Genomic DNA, 22060 nt, shown 5'->3' with positions numbered 1-22060 from the left:
CTGCTCTCCAGTTCTCTGTCCAGAAAACCTTAGACACTTTGGTATCCACAGATTCTCAGCTTTATCTCTTCAGTCAGGGAATATGCAGGGCTTTGCCTGTGTGTCATCCTCACATAGCCACCTAAAGTCAATCTCAAAGTAGGAAGCTGAGAATTGATAAGGCTGAACCTGTTTACCATTTTTTTTTAAAGATTTTATTTATTTATTCATGAGAGACAGAGAGAGACAGAGAGAGGCAGAGGGAGAAGCAGGCTCCCAAGGAGCAGGAAGCCCGATGTAGGACTCGATCCCAGGACCCTGAGATCATGACCTGAGCCGAAGGCAGACGCTTAACCATCTGAGCCACCCAGGCGCCCCTGTTTACCATTTTTTAGGGATACTCTGTACTTCATTGTCTAATACCTAGTTTATTGAAAACCATTCTTGCAAATGCATTGTGAATTACTGATTATTTCAGTTTTTATAAATTGTAAACCAGACTACATCCTCCCACATTTACAAATCCCTGTAATACTTTATCTGGACAAAGAAATATTCTAACTAACTATAATACTGAGGAGAATTTGCATGATGATGTACTGACCACTCTGATCTATCAGCAATAATAGCCTTGGGTTGAGATTGAAGATTAGATGCATTAGACACAAAAAGTTTTAGCTCAGACAAGTTTATCTAGCTCTTCAGAGGATTTAAAGTTAGTAACCACAAGAATAGCAATAGCACTGCAAAATTCTGGTGACTCTCAGGCACAGCTTCTAATGTCCTCCACTTTGTACAAGTCATGCGTAAGGTTACAAGTCACAAAGCCTGTAGGGTGCAGACCATCTCTAGCTCAGGAAAATAATAAACTTCAGCATCCCTTGAATTTTTACATTTCCTCAGAAGTGTGTGAATAGTATCTATTTTCTATTGCAGCTCAGTATCATTAGTTATCAGTAACTTATCAATTACTGCTTTTTCAATAAGCAGTCATAAATAAACTCCATGTTCTTTTTTGATACAGAGCATTTTTCTCAGACCTAACATATTCTTATAAATCCATTGGAGTTAGTTGCAAGAATAATTTAATCAGAGATTTTCCTGAAGCTAATGGTGGAGTCACAGACCACCTGTCAACATTTTCCTCACAGATAACATACCCATTATTTGCCTATTATACTATTTATTCTATATGGACTCATTCACATCTCACTATGCTACTCTAAACAGTCTGTAGTTAGTTCTATATATAGCTTAAAGGGAATATTTAAATCAAGAGCTAAATGGTAGTGGTTGGAATGAGAAATGGAAGATAAAGGGAATATTTTCCTTTTTCTTCCATATTATTTTGACTTCATGGATTTCAGTATCAGTGTCCTTGGAAGTAATTTACTACATGTGTTGAAATAACAATTTTATGGCATTTTGTTACTCTGGAAATCAGTAATCAATACTCTCTACTGTTTGGAATATACAAATCATTTCAGAATATCAAGAACTCAATTTTCTAACAGTATCACACACTTGTAGATCACCTATTATGCATAAGGCACTGTACTCTACATGTATCTGGTTAAGTAAATTTAAAATTATTAACAAGGCTAAGGTAATTTCTCCCAATCTCACATATGCAGAGTAGCGTACTATCCAATGGAACTGAATTGACCCATAACTTGTATTGTTCATCATGTAAATATCATTGTTAAATGTAATGCATAACTTCACTCTCTTTAATGGACTGTAAATATATTTAAATACTAAAGTTTTTTGCAGTTAATATAAATATAACCAAAAATTATCTGTCCTTATACCAAGTGATATTGCTTATCTCAGCTGTAAAATAAAACATAACTCCTATGCATATCCAGCATACAAACTGAGGTGTTAATCAAATGAAATTGTATATGTGAGTCAGCTAGTAAACTTTAGTGTCTTATCTTAAAAGAGAAAAGAACCAAGTAACTACTAGGCCATTTCTATATTTAAGACTGAAATGGAGAATCTTGATTATCCATGTTATTCAAGGATGAAAATTCTACTGTTACTAATTAGCTTTGTCAAATTCTTTAATTGTATATTAGGCATAAATAAGCTGATTTCACCTCAATTTTAAATTGTATTATAATAACCCTCCTGATATATTGATTCTATAGGATTACTACTCATATAATTAAAAACTTAAAAATAATCACTATGTTAATAATATGACTAATTTTATATGACTTTTCACATAAATTTACATAATTTGAAGGTATTAGGAAAGCTAACATAAAAGAACAAAGACATCGTCATTATAGTTTAGAAATCACTTGTAATTCAAAGCATGCTATTGCAGAACAGAGTTATGGAAATATTAAAAATAAAAAATTCATTGTTAAATTATATTAAACACAGAAATGAATTAGCTTCAAAGTATTTTAAAGTTAAAATAATTTTAAATATGTATCAGAAGAAAATTATAGACAATTTCTATTTCGCTAGTAGGTATTCTAACTTTATTCTTTGCATATTCATTATAAATGATAATCCTTTTGATCTTTTAACTTCATTAGAAGTTCTTATAAATTTCATTCACTTATGGCAAGTTTATCTTATGTGAGTTTGTAAATTAAATTTACTCCTCTACTGCAAACGATTCCCTTTCAAAATAATGCGACAATTATTTGTTAATATTCACCAGCAAACATTTATTGAATTCCCACCCCATGATGTGACAAACACCATACTAGAAAATGAGAAGACAAAAGGAATATAGAGTTTTGAGCTAAATTAATGCACAGTCTCATCATTTTCACAATGTACCAACTAACCAGATAAAAGACATGGGATGTGCCCTCAGGACACATATGACCTGACAGCAGGCGGAGGAATACATGTGAAACAGTAAGGGGCAATATAAAATATTGTAATTAAGAGTAAAACCTATTCATTAATCAAACCTATCCATATTACTTGGTCTGAGATACTTAAATTTACAACTTGAAATTAATGGTAAAAAAAATCACTTTGTAAGAATGTAAAACAAAATTCAATGATTTATTTTCCAGGTAGATAACTATAATTCTTACAGGTGTATCTAGACATTTTAGGATTTTAATTTGCTAATAAAGCTTGCCTAGAATAAAGCTTGAGATTTGAGAATAAAGCTTGCCTAGACAGAGGGGAGTTTGATAAAATGGCTTAACGGTAGGGTGCCCCTTGTGTAAAGATAGCTTAAAGGTTCAAGCCTACAGATGGTGAATGGAAATTAAAATACTTTAGCTGATTTAAAAAAAAAAAAAAAAGCAAGTTGAATTTAAGCTTGGTTTGGGCAGACGCCAATACTCAACTACTGCAGGATAAAAACTCACTTGTAGTAGACAGCAATATGGTCATGCTTATTCACAGAGGACATGCAACCATTTTTTAAAGTACACTGTGAGAATTCAGCAACCTGAAGGTGAAGAACAGTGAAAACTTAGATATTATATTTAGATCACACAGTAAAGCAAATAAGAATTAAAAACAGAAATATATTTTGCTAGCAACAAATTGAAGTATGAGATAATAAAACAAACACAAAAGCCTTGTATGAGTAAACAGAAGGGAGCCAAGACCTTACTACCACTTCTTTTTGTCTGGAAAGTACACAACTCACTAACAGAAGTACTCACGATGACACTGTGACTAATCCTGGGTGAAAGCTGATGGTCCACTTAGTTCTTGCCATAGGCAGGGCAGATCAGGAACTGCCTGCACTGAACACAGCTGGCATTTCTTCTAGCTCAGGGAAGTGCTAAAGACAGGATTATCACAAAATTATTTTTTAAATATACTTGGTCTTAGTAGAATTTTTTGTATTGATCTTAAAAGTAGCTATCATTATCTAGAACTTTCAAGCAAACTTAATGGACACATACAAGTGATGAAATTGCCAAAATTGGAAAAAGTTTTCAAACTCTAGGAGAGTGAAAACCACAGGACAGTGAATGACTCTTTTTTAGCTCATGTGTATTGAGTGAACAGTGTGGAGAGAACTAAATAGCCAACCTATCTGTCTGTCTTTCTCTTGCTCTCTCTCTTTGTTTCTCTAAAGCCTCTAACAACCTCTACAGTAGGTTTTATACCAACAACTAATTAAAACTTTTGTAGACAACATCCAGTAACCAAAAACACTTTAAAGGAACATTCCACAAAGTATGGAGATTTACTGATGAAATTACTGTCTTCCACGTCTCTTTCTTGGCTACTTCCCTAAACAACATGGCAAATTTTCTAAAATACCAGTAAGGACAAGCAGTGTCTGACAGACTCTGTTAGCTTCTACTTTAGCATTACAGATCTAGTAAGAAATATCAATCCAAGGTTTCCCTTTAATGAGGTCTGCCGTAAAACCAACAAATATAATCCTTTCAGCACTAATGTGAAATAGTTCACTAGTTAGAATATTTAAAATAATGGTTAAAAAACTAACTAAATGCTTATATTCTAGGATGACAATTCAGTAGCATTTTGTTTAAAAAAATGATGATGATAAATAGATATAAAATCAATCAATCTATGTATCTACATATAATGACAATCTTACTCTTGGATGAGAAACTAAGATTCCTAGCTCTCAGCTTGTTCTTCTATGAACGAGAGGGCTGGATGGGACACACAAGATAATTTACAAATGAAGATGATATGATTCATTCCTTAAATTCAGAGATTATAAAAATAAAGAATTATTAATAACTCGTGATTATAATGGAATATTTTAAAGAAATATTTCAAAGAAATGAATTACCACCATGATGTGAAGAAGAATCTGCTGCGATTGAACATTATCCCATACAATTATATTGGCTAATACTAATAAAAAGTATTGCTAATATTAATTTCTGTTTCATTTATTTTAAATCTGAATGTATTTGAAAAAACTAGTGTAATCTTATCTGAGTCACACATTCTAAAGGCATAAAAGAGAATCTTATCATTACTTAAAAATCACTTTCTGCTCAAAGAACTATAATAAGTAATTGTTTTACAGAATGGCACTGAGTTACAATACCATTGTGTTTTGATCATGATAATAAGTTATAATAGCATAAATCTAAAATATATCCATATCCAAGGAAATTATATATATATATAAAATATATCCATATCCAAGGAAACAAGAGCTATTTGTTTATATAATCCATAAAGAAGTTTTCTTAATGAGCTAACAAAATCTAATATATAAGTTGGCCACACAACGCATACAAAAATGTTTTCAGATGGCTAGAGATATGGTTCCCATACATTATTGAAAAGATACATGCTATTTCTAGACAGTATACTTTACCACCAAAGGTATTATGTCATATTATTTAGTCTGAATTTATATATTGTGCTAAAAGGAAACAAAATTTTCAGGTAGTATGGGGAAACATACCATTGAAATATATGACCAAACTGACTAATCTTCCCTGAAGAGAGGTACTTCTAAAAGGAGCATCCTTCAAGAGCTGTGTGACTGACTAGAACTATTCTTCAGAGCTAATGCTGTAGTAGAAGATAATAAACTTTTTTTTGGTGATGGTGCCTCCCTCCATCTGTGCACAGGAGTCTGCCTCTCCTTCTCTCTCTCCCTCCACCTTGCCCCCCTGCTTGAGCTCTCGCCCTCTCTCTCTCAAATAAATAAAATCTTTAAAAAAGAGAATAATAATACCTAGACCACAGATTTATTTGTGCTGATCAAATCAACTTACATAATAAGCATTAACTAATAAATATAAATATTTTTAATAATACCTGTGATACAGTAAGCAGTAATGGAAACTTTCATGTTTAATGATATTATTCATTTCTTTTTTATCTCATCTAGGTCTCCCTTTAAGATATTCTAATCTGGAAACATATGAATTGATTTTTTTTTCCTTATATTAAGAATGACAAAAACAATTTCTAAAATGAAATTCTTTAATCAATAATTTCTGATATGCCCTGAATTGATATGCTCTGATTTGGTATATCACATCATGCTGAAAATTAAATCATTCTTTATCTCTGGTATTTTTATTTGAATGGACCTCATTTTGCTAATAGTAAGAACAAGGATGTTACTTCCCTTTCAGTTTCTAGTATTTCGACCATAGTTAGAGAGGCTAAGGCCAGATTGATATGCAAATATCTTAGTCATATTTCTAAAGTCTAGTGTTCATTCTATCACTTCAGCTCTTTGGGACTGATGTTGGATCTCCTCATACCCTCATCATCTAGTTCCCTGACATTCAGGAGTGAGGACATGAAAAATCTGAATTCCCTGTATGTGGTACTAGTTGGGTTTTCCCTGTCTCCACCTTGGCCTACAGCACTTTACTTCCATTTCCAGGGTATGTCAAGGAAGTCTTCCCATATTTTTGTTATTTGTAGAGGTTTCCGTCTCTGAAAAGCTATGAAGTGGAAGGACTGATGGTGGAAAAGGAGGTGTAAGGGCATTTAGCTCAAGATTGTGATTGCTGACACTGTGGTTGCTATAGAACCTATTGCTGATAATAATTAATCCACAAAGTGTGCATTCCGCTCTACTTTGTTTCACACTGAGGGTTTTCTCCATTTCTTGGGACAAACCATGGGTCTTTAGTAATGAGAGTGATCAGTTAAGTCATACTATCTCAATGGAATGAATTCTGTAACACTGATGATAAGTAGAATGCCAAAATGATTTTTTTTATTATTATGTTATGATGTTATGTTAGTCACCATACAGTACATCATTAGTTTTTGATGTAGTGTTCCATGATTTGTTGTTTGTGTATAACACCCAGTGCTCCATGCAATACGTGCCCTTGTTAATACCCATCACTGGGCTAATTCATCTCCCCTTCCCCTCTAAAACCCTCAGTTTGTTTCCCAGAGTCCACAGTCTCTCATGGTTCCTCTCCCCCTCTGATTTCTCCCCCTTCATTTTTCCCTTCCTTCTCCTAATGTCCTCCATGCTATTCCTTATGTTCCGCAAATAAGTGAACTGACTTACTGAACTGAACTGACTCACTCAAATAAGTGAAATTGACTCTCTGCAAAATGATTTCTGATAGTGCTGTCAATATTAATGATTTCTGAGTTTTATCAAGATTTTAGAAAGGGTTCCAGAATAAACTCAGATGGCTGTACTGATGGTGTTTGAAACAATAAGCATCTTTTGGTTCTCCTTATAAATACATACAAATGTCCTTATAAATGATTGAAATTTTTCACTGGTATCAATACCAAGTACAGTAAAAAAGCTTTAGAAAAACCATAGTGTGCATGTGTATATGGCCTAAATAAGTTTATTTTGGATCTTCATGAAACTATCATTGAATTTGCTCTTGTATATTTAAATGATACGCCCTAATCAAAACAAAAAACATTGCATAATTGGTACTATGATTTTGTATTATATTAGCATTTATCATAATTCTAAATATTTCAGGATTTTAGAAAAAGATAATTTGAAAACTTGTTTTAGATGTATTTGTGTACAAATTAAATTTGTATCGGTATAAGGATTATGGAAAAATAAGTGAAAAATTATTTGTATCAAGTATGATAGTAAGCAGAGACAGTCTTGCCACTATTGTTCTCATAGTAAAGTTTCCTTTTTTCTCCCCCTGTTCAGTAGCAGAGATTTGTGTTTTTTAACCCCACTGATTTGGGCAGCTCTCTATTCTGAGAAGCCAGCAGAGGAAGTATTTTAAAAAATTGCTGCTAGTGTTAGCTCTCTCAGCTTGATGCATGACATAGTCTCCTGCATTCCTATATTTTCTTCTCTTAGTCTATAACATGTAACAGCTACTGATCAACTGGAAGCAAAATTCTTCAAACTTCTGGGAGTAGCAGTTGATAAATTTAGCATGTCCTGCATGCAAAATAGCAAAATGTTTATATGTATGAGCCTTAGGATCAGATAGACTGGTTTTAATTCTTGACTCTAAAATTTATTGGGGGTATATTTTGTCCGTATTTTACTCAGTTGCTGTTATTGCTACTGTTTTTCTTTTTGTTGTAATAATTCTCTCTGGTTGATTTTTGCCTGGCTGAGATAAAAAGGAAATGGCTGGTATCATTAAAAATAAGGTTTTTTTTTTATTATTGCATACTATATGCCAGGCACTACTACAAATGTTTATGTGTGCTAATTAATTTGATTTTGCTATGCTACTGCCTCAACCAGTAGTCAACTGTACAAAATGTATGATGCATACTATGGATTCTGTAATTGCAGCCCACAAAGAACCCCTCTTCCTAAAGACAGTTGAGGAAGTTTGAGAACTTTTAATTACAGCTTGGACCTTATAGAAGCTGTACAAAGCAGCATCTCCATTCAAAGTCATTAAATAAAATGTGTATCACCTTTCAGTGACCCTGCTGCTTTGCTAAGTCACATTCTTGGGAAAAGGCAGTTGGAGCAAAAATAGATCAAGTGATTGGACTGCTATCTCTCTCAGAGGAACAAGCCTTTAAGGCATGTAAGATCAGCTGTTCGTTGGATTGCTGTAGAAGTCCACCATCACATTATCCATGTGTAAGTATTAATTTGAAAATGTACTGCACTATTCTGTTTTCCCCTATTATACTTTCCTCTCTTCTGAGAAGATAGCTAGTGTAGTTATTAATAATTTCAGAAACCCCAGAATAGATACAACGGATGACAGCACAGACATCTGTAATTGGATTCAATTGTTTCGACAATGTTGACTTAGTGCTCTGTGTGAGTCTGAATTTCTTAGAGATTATCCAGTTGCACTGTTAGGATTAGATCTCTCAGTTACTACACTTACTATAAGTGGTTAGTACTATCATACACCTAGAAAGAGCTGATGGGCAAGCTTATGTCTCCCTCATAAGGACTCTACTCAACTTACAACCCTGACTTTTTTTTATGTAAGTGTTTCATATTTTAGAATCCCCTCCAACTTAGCTACAAAGTACATAAGAGATTTCCAGCACATACAGTAAGGAGGATCAACAAATAAGAAACACAGTTATTGTTCAGTTTGGCTATTGGGATAAAAACAGAGATGGATTTGACATATATCCCCTACCAGGAAAATTCCAAGAATTTTAAAGTTTGGCTCAAAAGAACAGAATCTTTACAGAAAGAAGCTTTATGAAAGGACTCAAAGCATAGCATAAGTCCTTCTCATCGTAAACAGGGACTTCTTACACAATTGAATATCAGGCTAAGAGAGTTTGAAAACCATGAAATATTGTACCTATGGTGCTGAAAGAGAATAAAATGTGATACTGAGCTCTTAGTAATCATGCTTAGTTAGATAACTAAAAGCCTTGCTATATCTTTGCAGTTTAATGATAAGCAGTTTATAGTCCTTAAACTACACCATTGGTTACTGAACAAATATCTATGAATCCAAGTAATAGTCCTGGTGACATTAACTTCTTCATTTAAAAAATTTTGTCTAAAATACACTTTAATGAGAGAAAATTTTCTTCCTGTAGTAATATTAGCCATAGAACACTTGAAAACAACACATCATTGACAAAAGCATTCCCAAAAGAAACAAAAGTGTGTTCTGAATTTCACCAATATTAAAAACTGGAGTTAGAAACAAATCTCAGGGGGCGCCTGGGTGGCTCAGTCGTTAAGCGCCTGCCTTCGGCTCGGGTCATGATCCCAGGGTCCTGGGATCGAGTCCCACATCGGGCTCCCTGCTCTGCGGGAAGCCTGTTTCTCCCTCTCCCACTCCCCCTGCTTGTGTTCCTGCTCTCGCTATGTCTCTCTCTGTCAAAAAAATAAATAAAATCTTTAAAAAAAAAAAAAAAATCTCAGTATGTATTAGGAAATGAATGTTTCCTAATGTTCTTGCAGATAAAACTATTACTTTTTTTTGTCATCTAAGTCTCAGTAATCCATGGTTTTTGTTTGTTGTCGTTATTTACATCTTATTTACTATTCCTCTAGCTAGCTGTGTATGCAAACATATATACAAAAGGAGGCAGAATTTTATATATTAATCTTTAGTAGGAAGGTCTCAAAGAAGTGGTTGAGGATTTCTGGTCAGGACAAAATAATTAAGACTCAAATACAACTATAAGGCCTAGAAAGAACACAAGAGAAAACCAAAGGAGAACAGTGAAAAGTAGTATGAAGGTGAATTCATTTTGTTATGGAGATACCTGAGGACTGGAACAACACCACAGCAGAAGGCGACAGCCCAGGACTGGCATTTCCCAATCTCCAAACCAACAATAGAAGATAGCCCAGATCAGGCAGACTCACTTCTCCGGTGGGTCAAATGGGAGTTCTGCTGACAGTATCAGGCAAGTTTGGCAGAACTAGTATGGTAGAAGCTATCAAAATCCCTGTCCACCAGCAGCAAATATAGTAAATTAAAGGATAATAGTTTATTGCATTTCCTTAAGGAGATTATTCTGAGTTCCTCAGACAATACATAGATGTCCGTCTCTTTGGGATCAATTGTTGGGAGTTTTATTGGTTTCCTTTGGTGGTGTCATGTTTCCATGATAATCATGATCTTTATGGCACTGTGTTGGTGTCTGCACATTGGAGGATGTAGGTACCTCTTCCAGTTTTTATAGACTGGCTTTGCAGGCAAAGCCCTTCACTGGTCAGCCCCTCTAAAGAGTCTGGTGGTGTCCACAGGTGGACTTGCTGTTGGGAGTCCTGAGGCAGGTGGATCTGGTGCCTGGGTCCGCAGGTGGTCCAACCTGATGCCTGGGCATGTAGAAGCAGGTCTGGCGCCTAGGTTCACTGGGGTGGGCCTGGCACTTGAGTCTGTTGTGATGGACCCGGGACCTAGATTCTGCGCCCACAGACGTCAACCAGGCACTAAGAACAGATAGGGTGAGCCTGGACTCTGGGTCCAAAGGGGGCCATTGGGAGCATCGGTCCACAGGAGCTGAGGGAGCCACAGGCACTTAAGTGGACCCAGCAACTGGGCTTCCGGGAACTCAATGAGAGCCTGGTGCTGAGGAAGCCACCTGGGCATGAAAGCGCCATCTGGGGGTGCTGGAGCCGGCCAGTGACCTGGTAAGCTGGGGGCCTGCATTCACGGGCTCTCTGGGAGCCTGGAACTGAGGAAGCCACCAAAGCCAAGGGGTTGGGTTCTCAGGAGCTCGTAGAGAGCCTGGTGCCGAGGAAAACGCTGGGGCCCATATGGGGCTGCTTCAGCCCATGCCTGTGTGGGTTGGGGCCTGCCTTCAAGGCACGCTCTGGGAGCCTGAGCTGAGGAAGTCACCTGAAGCCGTAGGAGCCGCCTGGGGTAGCTGGAGCTGGGAGACCTGGGTTTGTAAAAGCCGGACGGGAGCTTGTTGCCTCGGGACCCGCCGGGGGCCAGCAGACACCAAGAAGAGCCCACGCCTAGATTCCCGGGAGTCCAAGGAGAGCCTGGTGTCCAGGACGTCTGCCGTAAGGCGCGGGGGAGAGCGTTAATGCCGTGTTGCCGTAAGGCGCGCAGAGAGCCGGAAGCCTGGTGCCCGGGACACCACCAGGATTGCAGAAGCAGCTGGAGGCACCGAGGTGAGCAGGAGCCGGGCTTGTGGGAGCCCACCAGGAGGCACCCAAAACCTTAGGAGTTGGCCTGTTAATGGGGCGACCGGCTTTGGGGTCCGTGCGCAGTCATCACTTCACTGTCCTCCCTTGAGTGCGTGGGGCTGCCAGGTTTGGGAGGAGGGATGAGGGGATGTGAATCTTTCTTTCCTGCCCCCCTCAGTGTGCACTTTGTTATTTCTCTTCTTCACCCAGGTACTGCAACCCCTCACCTGGAATCCTTGGCTCCTATGAAGGTATTTTTATGCGCAGTTGTTTAAATTGATGTTCCTGGAGGGAGGATGAGAGCTGGAAATTTCCATGCTACAATTTTGATCCATTTATTTTTTAGTCTGTTTTTTATTTCTAAGGACATTTTCAATTTTATCCAAGTTATGTTGGATACTAGTCATTTATTACTTATTATTTAGTTAATGTTTGCGTTAGGTTCGGTTATATCACCTGTTTCATTCCTAATTTCCCTCATTTTTGCTAAAACTTGTTTCTTCATCAATCTATGAAAACTATAAGAATTCTATTGGGTTATTTAAAGCAACTTTTTGCTTGGTTGTTTCTATGTCTTTTTAATTAACTTGAGCTTTTATCCTTATTGTATTCTGTCCACTTTCTTTGGATTTATTTTGTTTTTTTTTCTCCAGCATTTTAAAATGTGCCACTTGATTATGGGACCTTAATTTGGTCCTGTGCAACCCCTACTTGCAAACCCCCTCATCTTCTCAATCTCAAGTGTGAATATCAACCACAGGTATCCAATTCATTAGTCTGACTCTAAACCAATTACCTGCATTCTCCCCGCACCATTCCCAAAACCCATGGTGCAGTATTTTGGGCATGAAAGTTTGGGTATTTTCTTTGAATGGAACACAAAAAAATATTGACAGATAAAATATTTGTCTTTTTTTTTCCATTTGCTGAAGCCTTTATTCTTAGTGTGGTTTTTTTTTTTTTAATTAAGAAGTGTTTGAAATTAACAATTATATTTTGTACAATTACTGATGATTTTTAATTGATTTATGATTATAATCAATTAGGTATTAAACTGCAGGCCTTTAGTTTCCTGAAAAAGATGTTTGAATGTGTTGTATTCTTTGAGTTAGATTGCTAATATTTGGTTATTCCCCTTCATTTGTAAGGGAGGCGTTTCTCTTGCAACTCAAGCATGGAATTTTTTTTTTTTTTGCCTTAATTGGTCATTACTTTAATGAAAATAAATCTGTATTTTCACCCTTCCTGTTTTAAATATGGAAATTTGATATACTATCACATATCCCCCACTTCACTACCTTCAGTTATTTTGCTGAATTAAGTTGGGTATGTAGATTCATATGATGCTAATAAAGATGATGACAATGAGACAGGTGTGAGAGATGATGATTTTTTTATTACTAAGTAACTTTTCTCTGCATAATTTTCCTAATAATGAAAACAATTTCTATAAAAAATAACCTCATATTACACAAATTTATTTTTTGAATACACAGCATCTTTCAGAGCTGTGTTTTATTCTGATTTTTCACATCTTGATTTTTTGTCTTAAAATGAAATGCCGTCTCTGTTTCTAAGACCAATACACTAAGCCAGACTCTTGGTGGTCTGCCTCAAGTCAAGTTTCAGTATAGGTTCAGTCAACTGTGGCCAGAAGGCAAGAGCACTAGATGAAAGAAGGCCTAAGAGGAATGAAATCCATTCACCTTGCTTGCTAATTTATGTACAGTAACACTGTCTGTTTGCCCATTGGAAAAGATAGCGGTTATTTTTTACAATTCCTACATAGTGCTGTCTTCTTACCAAGTGTGCACCTATGGGCTGGGTTCTCCAGAGTGATGCCTTAACCTGTTTGAACAAAGTGTTGTCAGCACTAGCAGGACCTATCAATGAGGCAAGGATAGAGTGCTGGAGTGGGAGTTGGGGATATGTCAGTATTTATAAGATAATAACAGATTTTTCTCTCTTCTCATAATTGAAGGGTGAAAGAAAGAATTTCCCAGAAAAATAAGGCGGGGGAACTTTTAGACAAATATATATGTATATGTTCACTATAGTGCATATTCTGGTTTGTATTTGCATTTTCTTTGCAAGTCTTATTAAAATATATTTTATATTTATTCCATAACTTTATTATGTTTAACCACATAGGAATATTTGCTTAGTATCATCAGATCACTTATTTATTTAGAGCTTCTAAGTCTTATACCTTTCTAGTGATCATTCTGTTTGTTCATACTTACTAAGAGAGGGCTGTGTTTATTCAGTATTGATTGTTGACATGGATGCTTTTCAAAGACAGTTATTACTATTCAGATTTTTCTGGCTCAAAAAAAAAATGAGAAGGGAAAGTCTGCAGGTTGCCACTGATACACTTTTTTCACAGTTTAAGCTAGATGCAGCCTGGGTAAAAATTAAAGCCTTAAATATTTTGCCTGTATTCATGTATATTGTTACATGTTGGGACAGTACCCTATGTATTTTTTTTTTTTTAATTTATTTATTTATTTTAGAGAGAGAGAGGGAGAGAATGAGCATGAGAGGGATGTGGGCTGAGGGAAGGAGAAACCCAAGCCTACTCTGTGCTGAGGCAGAGCCCCTCCCAGGGCTCAATCTCATGACCCTGAGACCATGACCTGAAACGAAACCAAGAGTCAGACACTTAATCAGCTGTGTTACCCCAGCACCCCAGGACGGTACCCTATTTATTAAGAGGAATGAATATCGTCATTAAAATTACAGTAGTCTCACTTTCTGTATTATACTATCCTTAGCAATTACAGCTAGAAATGAGTATCATGGGAAGACCCAATACAACTGAGATTTCTTCTCATCTAATGATATTAAAGCTACTTTTTGCCAACATCCTTTGTGTTTCTGAAACAAATCAGTATATTCTTCTGGGGGCATTGATTATTTATTCCTTAATTCTTTCGTTCCATATGTATTTATTTAGCTCCTTCTATGTATTCCAGGTAGTATTTTAGGAAATGAATATATAAAAGAGAACAAAAGAAACATGAATAGAAGCCCACTGTCTGGTTATAGAAAGAAGAATTAAACATGTGTAATCAAACCAACAAGCATATTTAATGAAATTGTGAAAAGAATTACAAGAATAAGGTGTTAAATAATAGCTATAATGGGAGTCATCAAGATAGCTTCTTTCATTACAGATTAAATTTCTATTTCTAGAAATAAGGTTAGTAACAGTGTTGCCCCTCATTCCTCTCCAGATGACCAAGTCTTTATAAATAGACTTCATGCAAAAGAGTTAGGAATAAGATATAAGTTAATTTTAATGTTACCTTGGTTATTCTCAAAATCATACAAGGAAGAAAGGGTAGAAAGCTTAGTGAAAAGAGAAGTTAAATTTTTAGTGTCCCTAATTACCCTAGTCAAGGTATAGTGGAGAAGGGAATTGAAATTATTTTAATAGCCTTGGCATCCTCAAGAAAACTGGCTTGTTACTTGTCCATTCAGAAGAAAAATTACTTCCCTGAATGTCTTGAGTTTATAACAATTTTGGCACTACCCAGTAAATACTCTGTTAATCTAAGGCTGTTTTAGACAGATGGCCATTGGGCCTTTCAGATTACTTGGTTAGAGTCATCTTAATGGCCATTAAGCATGGCCAGACATTCAGGGACTAGACTGGCTAGGCTCAAGTAAGTTAGAAATCCTCTCCAAATATATTCCTAATGATACCTGCTTTATTCAATTTTATCCACAGTTTTGGTGCCCAAATTCAAAGTGCTTTGTTATAATTAGGTCGCCCAGTTTGGCTTTAGATTTAAGTCCTTAGATTATTTAGGGTCTTACTAAATTTGAAATCTTATTGAGGGGCTGGAGATACTAAAAATGATTCTTTCAGGAACTTCTACTAAGATTTCAGCTGTGTCCTTATGGATCAAAGGAATCAGTCTTGCAAAAAGACAAAAGAGAAAACATTCTAAGCAAAGGGGATGGTAAGTGAGAAGGCCCTGTTAACAGAACAATTTGGCACTCTTTACTGCACTTTCTTCCAAATGTGTCGTATAAACTTAGTCTCTCAGCAACTGAATATTGTTGATTCCTCTTTACTTTTCTTCAGACTCGATATAGAATGGTACCCAATATTCATGTTCTTCCAGTGTTGCCATGACTATTTTAAAGACAGAGAATTAAATATTAAATACTTGTGTTTACATACACATAATACTTGTGTTTACATTTCTAGATAGAAACAGAATTACCTCTCCTAATATTAGGCTGTAAAGGCAACCCAAAGAGCATATAACCTTTACTTTTCCTCTAAGAATAGCTCAGCAACAGGCCAGGGAATATTATTTGCTCTTTTGTGTTCACAATGATAAGTAAAGGCGTTTAAAGTTCTGAGACCATAGAGATAGCCCTTTTCTGTCTGAGTATAGGCTAGGAGCTGGAAAGGGGTCAGATTAGTCTCCTACTTAACTTCTCTAGGCCTCACAAAGGTCAACTTTCTCCAAGGCTGTTTGTTTTTCTTGAACTGATCCTTTATCACTATCAGAATGGAAAGTGGGTATGGGCTTATTAAAAAGGAACTAGAGTGGAGGGGGGGTGGGGGATGGGTTAGCCTGCTGATGGGTATTAAAGAGGGCACGTATTGAATGGAGCACTGGGTGTTATACGCAAACAATGAATCATAGAACATCAAAAACTAATGATGTAATGTATGGTGATTAACATAACATAACAAAATAAAATTTAAAAAAAAAAAACTAAAAATGTTGCTTTTTAAATCTTTGCTGTACTAGACCTTTAGTCGGCATCCAAGGGCAAATTAAGACTTCCACTTTGTAGAACCCGAATTACAAGATGGTTGATTTGGTTTTTAAGGCTAAATTATCACAATAAGCAAAAGCAGGCCTTTGTCCAGTATTGTTCTCTGTAGGTACACTTCTTCAGGTTTTTGGTAGCAGTGTGTGTGTCTTGTTGAAAGGTAAAGGAGAAAATGAGTTACATCTAGATTAATAGATTTAGGGACGTCCCCCAAATCAATTGTCACTAATACCCTCAAAGATGAGTTAAAACTCTTTATCTCCATATATGCCGTGTATTCCTTATCCTTCCTTCCAGTTTAGTTATTCACCATATTCCTTCTGTACTCTTCCCTTTACAGTTATTATCCATTGCACATCTTTAAATATTTTTTCTATTTGAATCACTCCAAGATAATAACTCATTTTTGTATCCTTCTTGGACACTGAGTTGGTCACATTTTATCACATGTAAAAGTTTCAAATGATGTAAAAGTTGCAGTCACAATTTTTTTTTCCCCTTTTGATAGGCCTAGGTAAAACAGTATTGTAGACAGTTCACTTGAGAGCTACCTCAAGACATGCTAAGCATACTCAGACTGGCAGGGAACCAAACTCTGCTATGACGACTCTTTCCTGTGAAATTCTGTATTTGGTTGGATAGCATGATTTAATTTGGGGATTAGGATGAAGGTTTAGGGGTGGCTCAACATAGTCCATCTTAGCCTACCTAAGTTCTGTACCGGGTCTTTTATGTAATTTCTTAAGACAAAAAGCAAATTACTGCCCTAATCTTTTAGATTAATTGTTCTGTTCATATATTTGTCTTCAGAACTTCGAGGGTAATGGTGGAACATGAATGAATTTTCCAGGTAAAATACTGTATTATACCCTCCTTATGTAAGTCAAATTTATAATATCATGGTACCTTCAGCCAAACTAAATTTGTTTTTCCTGGAATATTTTATGAGACACCTTGCTGTGTATTTCCCCTTCTATATCAGAATAATTTATTTAACTGCTCTGTTAAAATCCTATCCATCCTTAAAGGTATACCTAAAATTACACCTCTTCTGTCACAGTATTTTATAGTTATAAACAGTTTATTATGAAGATCTCATTTGGGTCGGACACTCAATGCATAGGAAGCCACTGAATGTGGATTCAGAAAGGATTGACTTTCAAATATGCTATTTAAGAGAGTGTAATCTTGGGAAAGTAATTTATAACCCTATGTATCCCTTTTTGTTCAGAGGTATATTCAGCTATATAGTAACCCATTTTACTAGGTAAGTACATGAGAAAATATATAAATTTTATCATGAGTAAAATATATTTTATAATATTTAAATATATAACATTTGATATAAAAATGCATAAATATTAAATTATTAGTTAGAGCTGATATTATTCCCATTTTACAAATAAGAACATAGTGATTGATTTGTCCAATATCTGACAGTGTTTAGGTACAACTATTAAAAAAACAAGTCTTTTGACTTGGTATCCATTCTACATTGCATGTCTATTATGCTTAGGCAGAAAGCATGACACAATTTTGAATTCCCATTTTTCTATGTATTTACTACTCTTTCTTGATTTGTAAAGCTTTTTTGTAGCTTGTCAAATGTAATTGTAAATAATTTTGTAGTTGTTTTATTTTCTATACCAAATTATAAACTACTCTAGGCATTTATGAAATCTTTACATAGCACATATTATGTGCCAAAGTGAGACAACAGAGAAACCTAGGGCAAAGAGTAAAATAACTTATATGAAGTCACAAAACCAATGAATAGCAGATTTGGGGATTTGAATCCAGTAGTCCAGCTTCAGAATCTGTGTTCTTTAGACATACTTTATTTATATTGTCTCTTCAATAATAGCTTACTCATCTTTGAATTCTCTAAACTCACCCATCAGTGGCTATAATTGAAATGGAATACACTGTTAAAAAAAATACATTTGTTAATGATGATTAACCTTTATTAGAGTCTCAATATTAAGAATTATTATGGACAGGGGCACCTGGGTGGCTCAGTTTTTAGGCATCTGCCTTCGGCTCAGGTCATGATCCCAGGGTTCTGGGATCGAGCCCCGCATCAGGCTCGCTGCTCAGTGGGGAGCCTGCTTCTCCCTCTCCCACTCCCCCTGCTTGTGTTCCCTCTCTCGCTGTGTCTCTCTCTGTCAAATAAATAAATAAAATTAAAAGAAGAATTATTATGGACAGATACCCATGACAGAATGATCACTATATGACTCCTTGAGAATTTATATTCAATATAAATACTTAGTGTAACTTTGTCATATCTTTTTTTAAGAATATAATAACCCAATTGGTTTATGGCACATCTTGTTAATTTACTATAATTGATTTACTAGAACAAGATTTTTCAAAACATGATAGAGCAGAGAGATACCAGTAATAACTCAGAGATTGTCTGATCATTTAGTTTTAATCAACAATAAAAATTTATTAACATTAAAGAAGGGAAAAGATAGGGAAGTCTTAAAGAAAAGCATCATTGGGGTGCCTGTTTGGCTCAGTTGATAAAACATGCAACTCTTGATCTTGAGGTTGTGAGTTTGAGCCCCACAGTGGGGGTAGAGTGTACTTAAGAAAAAAAATAAACAAAAACTCCTGACTTTTAAAAAAAAAAGCATCATTAATCAAATTTAATATAGATAATCACTGACTTACCATTGTCAACTTTCCAGAAAAAAAAATACAGAGAAAACATATGTAGGTAAATGAAGAAATACTTCCTTTGGGAAATAATTACGTGAGAGAATTTAACAATGACTTAATATAATTTATTTTTTTCTTAGCATGAGGATATCTCTTAATTCTTGACATTCATTCAGTTGAATACATTTGCTCCAGCCTAAAACTAAAGCTGAAAACATGCATTTAAATGCCCAGTGTCCCATGGTCATTTAAAATTCTTATTGTCCACATCTGAATTTAACTTCCTTTCCATAAAATCATTATTCCTATCCTCCCTGCCATAATTCTGGGCATCTACCATGTATCCAGTTATGAACATCAGAAACCTAATAATCAGTCCAAATTTCTATTTTTTATTCACTTTTATTTGATTTTTTACCCAGTCTTGTAGAATTTTCCTTCTGAATATGGCTTTAATCCACTGCAATATTCTATCCTTATTTATATCACCACTTAGGTCAGCCCCTATTTATCTATCATCTTAATCTCTCTAATCTATCCTTAAAAAGTCTGCCTTTATTCAGTCTTGTCACTCTTAAAATGATCTTCCACGTTGCAATCAGATTCATCTTTCTTAAATAAAATATGACTATTATTCCCTTGTTTAAAAATTCTCAGTTGCTCTGCAACCACTAAAAGGAAATATTTAATCTCATTGTCTGGCATAAAGGCCCTCAATGAAGTGACCTCAGAGTACCTCTAATTCAACATTTGCCCCTCTATGTCCTGCGCTTTAACTATAGTTCCCAGCACATACCATGCTATTTTATAGACCCATGATTTATTCACAATGATCCTTTGATTGAAAAAAATCTCTCTGTCCTCATCTGGTTAATTCCCATCAGTCTTTTATATTAACTATCAACTTACTTTCACCACAAAAATCTTTCCTGAACAATAATGGCTAGAATAATTATTCCTTCCAGTTATCCTGAAGCACCTAAGATGTATACACAGCATAACATTTCCCACAAAAATTTAAATAATGTTGTCTCATCCCCTATGCTGGATGCCCCTCAGAGACCAAATAATATCTCTTTAAAGACAAGACCTTGAACAGTATCTGAGTATAATTGATATGCAGTAAATGCTCATTGAACTTAAAGATAATTGCATACTTTTTTTTTTTTTAAAGATTTTATTTATTTATTCATGAGAGAGAGAGAGAGAGGCAGAGGGAGAAGCAGACTTCCCGCAGAGCGGGGAACCCAATGCGGGACTCGATCCCAGGATTCCGGGACCATGACCTGATCCGAAGGCAGACGCTTAACCATCTGAGCCACCCAGGCGCCCGATAATTGCATACTTCTATATGAATAGGACATTCAACTTGGGCCTACTTAGTTAAACGAAAACCAAATTTTAATGAAGAATATCATATCATTGATACACAAATTAAGATTTGTGATATGTATTTTAAAAAAAAGATTATGGGAACAGACTACAGGTGATAGAAGTATAAAATGTATAAAGTTTGAATATCAAGAAATGAAGTCTGTGTGTATATATATTATATATATGATATATACAAACACCTATTGGAAATAGACTATATATTTTTAACAAGAATGAAAATAAAATGACAGAATTTATCATGTAAGAAAGAAAATGTAGCAAAGTTTATTATTTCTCAAATATAGTACCTCAGGCCAGAGTCACATTGAGAGAATTTGTGTTAACTATAATATTTTAAGTATAGATGCTCAACTTCACAGCTTTCATTTTTTTAAGATCTTAGGTAAGTTACTTTTTAAGAGATATACTCCTTCCCTAAGGTTAGAAGTTGAATTCTTTAAAACTATCTGACTCTATTAAAAATTTTAAAAATGTATTAAAGCATATTTAATTTTTCTCTTATTGTGAAGAAAAAAATTCCAAGCATGAAGGTCACTTGCAAACCAAATATTTGTAAGAATGACCCATCTAACCGCTAAGGATTCTGTCTTGATATAAATGAGCACCTTAAACCATAAATTGGTGTTTTTCAGAGAGGTACTGAAAGATAAACTGTTATAAAATTGTCAGCAGCTGACAAAGAACTGATTCTGTAATTTAGTGAGAAACTAAAAAGATCAAAATCACATTTCTGCCTTTTAACAGGCCTTTGGCTGTTGCACAGAACCTGCTAATAGCATCGTAGAAGGGAAGGAGGGAGTAGAGGTCATAAGGCCCACTTGACACTGTTGGGGAAATGGATGTACCCATTCTTAGTCTGCTGTGACTCTTAAGAACAGAAGACTTAAAGATGTACTGGCCCTGCTCTGAGAGAATTAATCAGAAGAATTCAGACAAATCATCATGCTATGTGTAGAACAGTTTGGCTGCTAATAATTACAGGTTTTTTTCTTTACCTAACTCTTAATTCAGAAGTACAAAACAATTAATACATATTCTGTATTTTACTCTTACAAATGGATTCAGAAGAATTAATCATCCATCAGGCTTTTATACATTTTTCTTATTTTAGTTTATTTGGTTAGTGTGTCCCATGCATCTATTGGATACCATAGAATAATCTTTTTTGTATATTTCTGTATATTCATATGTATTCCAATATTCTAATAGTCCTCACTTGGTTTTAGATCTGTGACTATAATTTTAATCGTGATACATGGCAATTATGTAAGAAAGTACTTTTTTATATTTTTTTTTTATCTAAAAAAAGACCAGACTCTTTATGTGGTTATTTGGCATAGAAACATTATCAGTACTGAATAAAAATATATAGTGGGCATTTTTAAGAGCCAGGAGATTCTATGTGAAATACACCAAAATACATACTATCCTCCAAGGAACTGGATATTTGTCAATATTTAGTGGCCTTTCCCAAAGAAGATCATAATAAATAATCATAATAATGAAACTTAGTAGTTTATATACCTATAAGCAAAGGAGTAATTAATCCCTTGTAGTTATGTTCTCAAAGTACAGCCTCAAGAACAAGCCATAGAAACACTGCAAATGCTGCTGATTCTTATTTTGCTTTAATTATTATTATTATTCATTTTAGGTTGACAGTTCTTCTCTCCTAGGTACATTTATTGCTCAACATATCTCATTTCCTTCAACTTA

The sequence above is a fragment of the Neomonachus schauinslandi genome, chromosome 14, assembly GCF_002201575.2.
Source record: "Neomonachus schauinslandi chromosome 14, ASM220157v2, whole genome shotgun sequence".
Classification (NCBI taxonomy): Eukaryota; Metazoa; Chordata; class Mammalia; order Carnivora; family Phocidae; genus Neomonachus; species Neomonachus schauinslandi.
The sequence above is the reverse complement of the archived record's forward strand: the minus strand, read 5'-3'. Positions refer to the sequence as shown.